Source organism: Zalophus californianus, chromosome 4 (genome assembly GCF_009762305.2).
Source record: "Zalophus californianus isolate mZalCal1 chromosome 4, mZalCal1.pri.v2, whole genome shotgun sequence".
NCBI classification, from domain to species: domain Eukaryota; kingdom Metazoa; phylum Chordata; class Mammalia; order Carnivora; family Otariidae; genus Zalophus; species Zalophus californianus.
Genome location: NC_045598.1, coordinates 120690542 through 120697540, shown reverse-complemented (window position 1 = coordinate 120697540; position 6999 = coordinate 120690542). Strand labels below are relative to the sequence as shown.

General features: G+C 38.4%; 1 pseudogene; it reads left to right on the top strand.

The window, feature by feature from the left end:
* The first annotated feature begins 5379 nt into the window (after positions 1-5379).
* On the top strand, positions 5380-6257 carry LOC113909017 (annotated as a pseudogene).
* Positions 6258-6999: the final 742 nt, after the last annotated feature.

The window sequence follows — 6999 nt, the reverse complement described above, 5'->3', positions numbered from 1 at the left end:
ATTAGAGATGATTCCCCACAGGTAAGACTAAATTTTACCCTAAAGAATGGTGTGCAATTCATCCTGACATTCTTATTTAGCTCTGCTGTCTTTCTTCCTGCTTTTATCTGTTAAAAGTGTGTATGTCATAATATCTTAATCCCCAGTTGGATCCCTGTCAACAGAAGTAACTCTTTTGAACTAACCAGAACTTCTTGGAATCGCAAGCAGATTTAGAAATATGGGCTTTATCTTCCATGTGCTGTTGTTGGGCTTATATTCATCAAATACCTCAGACTTTGCAATATGATCAGGCTGAATAAATACATCCCAAACTGAATATGTGCAAAATTATTCAAATGTATGAATATGTATATATGTAGATCTATAAAGGCAGTTGGATTAAACTGTGAACACACTCTAGGAATCTTAACAGATGAACACATGTCAAAGGGACATGTCTTACTTTTTTCAATGTAATACATTTTTGAGTTATATATTTTATATGAATTTTTCCAACCTATAATTAATATTAGTTCAATGACTTTTTGCAATTAAAGAATTCTGTCGGTTCTTTTATTCACTCAAGCAAACATTTATCAAGTGTTGTTATGGACAGGAGCTACGCTATTATTCTAGTCAAAGCCCAATTATTCAAATATTACTTATCTAATTTTAGGATTAAACAGGGCTTTTATTCCTCCTCCTTTCTTCTCTGCTTGCTTTTTGAACATGTAATTGTTCATTGTTCTTTAGCATCTCTGCCAGATGATGGACAGGAGAAAAAAAAAGGAAATAAAAATCCAATCAAGTGACTCTGCTACTTGTGTGCAAATTTGGTAGGAAAGGACATTGTAACTGGGTTTTTGTTTTTTATTTTTGTTTTCGTTTTTTTTTGTTGTTGTTCTCGCCTTCTTATGAGTTTTTAGTAAGTTTGATCTCTGACTCAGTAAATGTTTGAGCAACATTTAGATTTCTACTGTCCTTCTGCCCCATTATCATCTAATATTTTGACTAATTGAGACTTGCCTAAATTCAAATTTACATTTTGGATTATAGCAGGATTATATGATTTTAACCAAATTACCTGGACTGAGGTATGGTGAGGCCAGATGCAGACCAAGGGAGAAACACCAGGAAGAGGTTTAGGGCTTGTCAGGTGCACAGTTCCCTGTGGAGAACACAGCACCTGCTGGGGAAGCACTGAGGTAGGGGGTAGGGGTGTGGGAAATGTAGGCAGGAATCTTTACTGCAGTTTCTGCAGGAATGAGCAGGTGAGGCAGGACAAGCAAGCATAGGATTGGCCAGTGTAAATCATTGCAGTGAACTCTGGGGCCTTGGGGTGTCCCTGGTTGTCTGGTACCTACCTTGGGGTGATTAGGACAGCTGTGTGAATGGCCTGGACTGTGAGAGCCCAGTAAAGGAGGTGGTTGGGCTCAAGAAGGAGAACTGGTCAGCCTTCAGTCAAGATCTCAAATGTGGGTTAAGACAGAAGTTTAAAAAAACATTACAAACAAAGCAACCTGACACTATTACATATACATATTAAGATACTTTTAAGATTTCCTGACAGTGTCTACTCCTCACTGTTGCCTCCCGAGTCATGGCCATCCTATCTCTGGCTTGTAACTGACTTCCGTCCAGCATGGGAGCCATTCACTGGGGGCCCACGTGGGGGCCATTTCTCCACACTGCAGCCAGAATAAGCTTCAACGATGTAAGTCTACGCCCTCTACCTCCACCCTAACTCCCATTCCTGCAGGAAACATGTCATGACTTCCCATTGCTCTGAGGACAACAACAAAGCTCCCATGTGGCCCGGCAGGGCTGGAGGTATGTCCCCACCCTTGCTGGTTCATCCCCTGTGGCTTCTACGCCACCTGCCTTGGCCTTCTCTCTGCACATTTGCAATACTTTTCACATGCTCTCCTTTCCCCCCAACCCCGCCCAATATTCACCGACTGAATTTCATTAGATTGAATACACCACGGATTGTAAGAAATGCCATTTTTTTTTTTCCCAAGAGAGGAAAAGAGCTGGCAATTACAAGATGACTCAGTATCTTAATAATTCTGGATCATGCAACATTAGACTTCCTCAGCCTATGTTTGCACTAAAACTTCTGGCATTGGAAGGGATTGGGTGGTGTTTGCTCCCCTTAGTGACATCACTTTGTGCATGGTGAGCCACCTTTCCCATGTTCCTCAGTAACAAAACCTATCCCCACTTCAGCCACTTGGGAGTATCTTCCTTCTGTATGTTGCTAAATGCATTTTGGTTGTTGTTTTTCCAGAAAACATGAAGTTGTCATCATTCCTCCAACAAGAAATATTTGTTCTACTGCTATGAAACCCAGCGCTTCTTGTTTCCATATCTTTCTGAGTTCAAAGAACCTTCATTTTGATGGCAAACCCAAAACATTTTAAAACAGTTTGACAACACCTGTCAAAACAACAATGTGGCTAACTCAAATGAAAAAAGGACAGTGTGAACAGCCATGACCAAGTTCATGCACAAATGGGCAAAGACAATAATGTCACAACAGGCTCTTTTCTGTTTTTTTCCCCCCCACTGGAACCCATCCTCTCAAAACTATTGTTCCATGATTTTCTCCTTACACGTCGCCCTTTCATTCCTGATAATTAGAAGTATTTTTTTCATGCCACAGCTTCACACGATCTACTTGATGCCAGCCAGCTTGTTATTTAGTTGCCTAGAAGTTGGGAGTGTTTATAGACAGGAAAACTTTACTCTGGAATCTTCTGAATGATGTATAAAACTCTTAAATAAGATGATTCTACTTAATGTTTCTCTATGCCAAGAAATGGCTTCTTCTTCTTCTTTTTTTTTTCTTTTTAGAGAGAGAGAGAGAACACGTGCACATGTGAGTGGTGGTGGGGTGGTAGGCAGTGGAGTGAAGAGGGGCAGACGGAGAGGGAGAGAAAAAATCTTAAGCAGGCTCCATGTCCAGTGTGGAGCCTGACACGGGGTTTGATCCCATAACCCTGAGTTCATGACCTGAGCGGAAATCAGGAGTTAGACACTTAACCAACTGAGCCATGCAGGTGCCCCTAGGAATGTCTTATTTGTACCTGTTTCTCACTCAAATAAGACATTCCCTATAATCCTATGTTAATTGATTTGAATCCAAAAGAATTGATTTTTTACAGAACCTTTGTATTTGAAAATCTAAATAAATGATGAGAATAAATGATCCCTTTTCTATACTAAATGATTTTCCTTTATTTAAAGAAACTCTGTTGCCTTTTCCCTAATAGGCTATGATCCATCATCGTCATCATCAACTTTGTCATTTCTATGGTATCTTACACCTTTCAAAGGATTTTCACATCTGTTATCTCATTATGTGTTCTATGTTCCTAGTTTTCCATTTCCCCCAGCCAGCCATGACCATGCAATAAATGGTTGAATAAATGAGTGAGTGAGCAAATGAGTAATCATTATGATGTTACATCCACAGTAATCCGGAGAATCTATTGGCCTATATCATCTTCAGTAGTACCTGCTAAGGACTGGCTTATGTTCTAGAACTTCATCATACTTGGCAATGGGTTTTTAATCTGATATAGATTGAGCTGCAAAAGAGGTATGAGTGAAGCCTGAATTCTTCCAGGGTTTTGTTTTAAAAGCAAGATTTAGATGGATTAGAATGGCAATCACAAATGAGTAAGGGCTGAAAAACTGTCCTTTGGCTTATGTCAACTTTCATTGATATTTTTCCTCTTGGTGTGGAGAGTTAATGGCATTTGCTAAATATCTACTAGGTTCCAGGTGACTGTAATGAATGCTTCCATAGATTGTTGTATCTGATCTGGTTACATGTTATTTCTCTCTTGCTAATGCTGTGGGTAGTATTTCTTTCAAAATCTCCCGTTCACTTGCAGAAAGAGTTCTTTTGCTGTTTCTCACAAAGGTATTAATTCTCTCATGGGTGCTTATCAGTCTATTACAAAAATGATCTTAATGTGTGTTGCTTATGCGTTTGTTTTCATCTTGGCCAGGGGGATTGCTTTCCATCTGAATTGGCTATTGCTTCAGCATCCTGTTAGTGAAGGGCTAAGGTTCAGCATTTCGGCCTCTAGGTCCTTCCCATTGTCTAAAGTTCCTCTCATTTGTTGCTATGGGTTCCCTGCTCTGTGAGACTGATCCGAAAACTCTGAGAAGTCACCATCTGGGCTGCAGTGGCACTTGCTATGAGCCGTATAACACATCAGCTGCTCCATGGGCCTCTTTTTCCCTTTTGGTTCCCAGGAGGATATTTCCAGAGGCAGAGAAAGACAATGGTCCATTTACCTAATGTACCTTCACCCTCGTGGATGTGAATGAGAACAGCAATTGAAAGTTTCCTATGAGTTTATTTTTTTTCTTCTGATTCGTTGCTTTCTCAGCAACAGTCATGCAGACAGCTCTATATTAATATCCTGTTTCTATCAAGTATCAGAGTGAGTGGCTATTGATTTCACAGCGTGACTTTGCTGTTCTTGCTTATCAATGTTAGGCTTTGCCTCAACTTGCAACCAAATGGAGAAAATACCAAAGAATAAGTAAAATCACAAAACTTGCAATTAAAAAAGTGAATTCCCTTAATCTCAGGGTAAATAAACTACTTAGCGCATATTAGTTCCTAATATCTCTAAGGAAAAGGTATGTGATAGTCTTTGTGGAATGTCAAACGCATCAAAAACACTTTATCCACATAGATAAAGTGAAAACAAGTAAGGCCAATTCCATCTTCTGATGCAGAGATTTTCAGTATTTCTATGTGGATAAAGTCCTTAGCAGGTACTACTGAAGATGATATAGGCCAATAGATTCTCTGGATTACTGTGGGTGTAGCATCATAATGATTACTCATTTGCTCACTCACTCATTTATTCAACCATTTATTGCATGGTCATGGCTGGCTGGTGGAAATGGAAAACTAGGAACATAGAACACATAATGAGATAACAGATGTGAAAATCCTTTGAAAAGTGTAAGATACCATAGAAATGACAAAGTTGATGACCATGATGATGGATCATAGCCTATTTGGGCAAAGGCAACATAGTTTCTTTAAATGCTTTATTTGAGTGAGAAACAGGTACAAAGTTGACTCTGTCATCATAGCACATGCACATTATGATGCTGTCTGTGATATCAGGCCAGTTCCTGGAGACTTACACTACTGTTTCTCAAACGTTATTATAAAAAATATTGGTTTGAATATGGTTGGCCAGGACATACTGATTTACGGTGCACTACAAAAAATGTTAAGGATGTGATATTTGGAATGCTGACCTGCTAACGTTGTTAGTAGGATTTTTCTAGAAATTTCTTCCCAATAAGGAAGAAAATAGTAGCTCAAGAATAAATTAGACTTCTTCCCTTCCCGCTTTCCCTGGGAGAAACATGGCCAGGAGCAGCGAGGAGGCGCCAGACTACGGGTGAGGCGTCATGATTATGGACGATTGGCCGGGAGATGACTTGAATTTATTCACATACCCACAGCACTATTACGGAGATTTGGAGTATGTCCTTATACCTCATGGCATCATTGTGGACAGAACTGAACGGCTGGCTAAGGATATTATGAAAGACATAGGATACTGTGATATTATGATCCTGTGTGTGCTTAAAGGAGGTTACAAGTTCTGTGTGGATCTTCTGGAACACCTTAAGAACATCAGTCGAAATTCAGATAGATTTGTCTCTGTGAAGGTTGATTTCATCAGACTAAAAAGTTACAAGAACGACCAGTCCATGGGCGAGATGCAGATAATTGGAGGCAATGATCTTTCAGCACTGGCTGGAAAGAATGTCCTCATAGTTGAGAATGTTGTTGGAACCGGGAAGACCATGCGAGCACTGCTCAGTAGTATAGAGAAATACAAGCCCGACATGATTAAGGTAGCCAGTTTGTTGGTGAAGAGAACACCTAGAAGTGATGGCTTTAGACCCGACTATGTTGGATTTGAGATTCCAGACTTATTTGTGGTTATGCCTTAGATTACAATGAATACTTCAGAGATCTGAATCACATATGTGTGATCAATGAACATGGCAAAGAAAAGTACTGAGTCTAAAGGAGTAAATTCTCACCATCGAATCTCCAGATAACACCATACTTACGACTACAGTCGGAAAGCCAGCATGTAAAGTTTGTCTCCCCAGGCATCTTCACTCAGCAGGAGATAAAAGAAAAAAAAATGTTTTAATGAGAGAGCTTTCTTTTCTGAGGTTGTAACATAAAGAGTACCAAAGGTTCTTAAGGAAAATAAAGCAATGTTTTTATTTGAAAAAAAAAAAAAGAATAAATTAGAAATAATGGTGAAAACAAGTAAGGCCAATTCCATCTTCTGATGCAGAGATTTTCAATATTTCTATGTGGATAAAGCCCTTGAGGGTTGGCAACCTGTGCTTTAAAATAGTATCTTTTTATTTTTCTATTCCTAAGTATCTAAAATTGGGACTAGTCAATAAATACTAAATATTTTTAATTGAAAAATTAGGTTACTTAAGTTTCTCCAAGATCTGGCTTTACATAATTCCACGTGGACTTTCTTCTGCTTCTCCTTGAATTTATTGCTATCAGTTTAGAAGAAAACTTTTTCTTAACAGTAGAATTCAATTTTATAACCATGTAATTTGGTTTACCTAAAGCTATTTTTTTTTGGTATGGGTTTATTGCATGTATTTATGTGCTATATTTCTATTCCTGTCTTCATTTATTCCTGATGTTTGTACATTTAGCTTGCTAGGAAATAATCCTATGCTTGTCCCCTTCATTTTTCTATGTGTACAATTTAGAAAGCAATTCACAAGATTTCACTTACACTATCTATATCAGACACAATTTTACTTTCCACAGATATAATTTTCAGAATGAATTCTTTATGTTCAATTGCCAAGAAAATAGTTTCTCTTGGCATAGCTATGATTTTATATATATGTATGTATATATAAATGTGTATATATTACATTCTTGCACCTGTGTTTAATTTAAAAATCTTGCCAGAA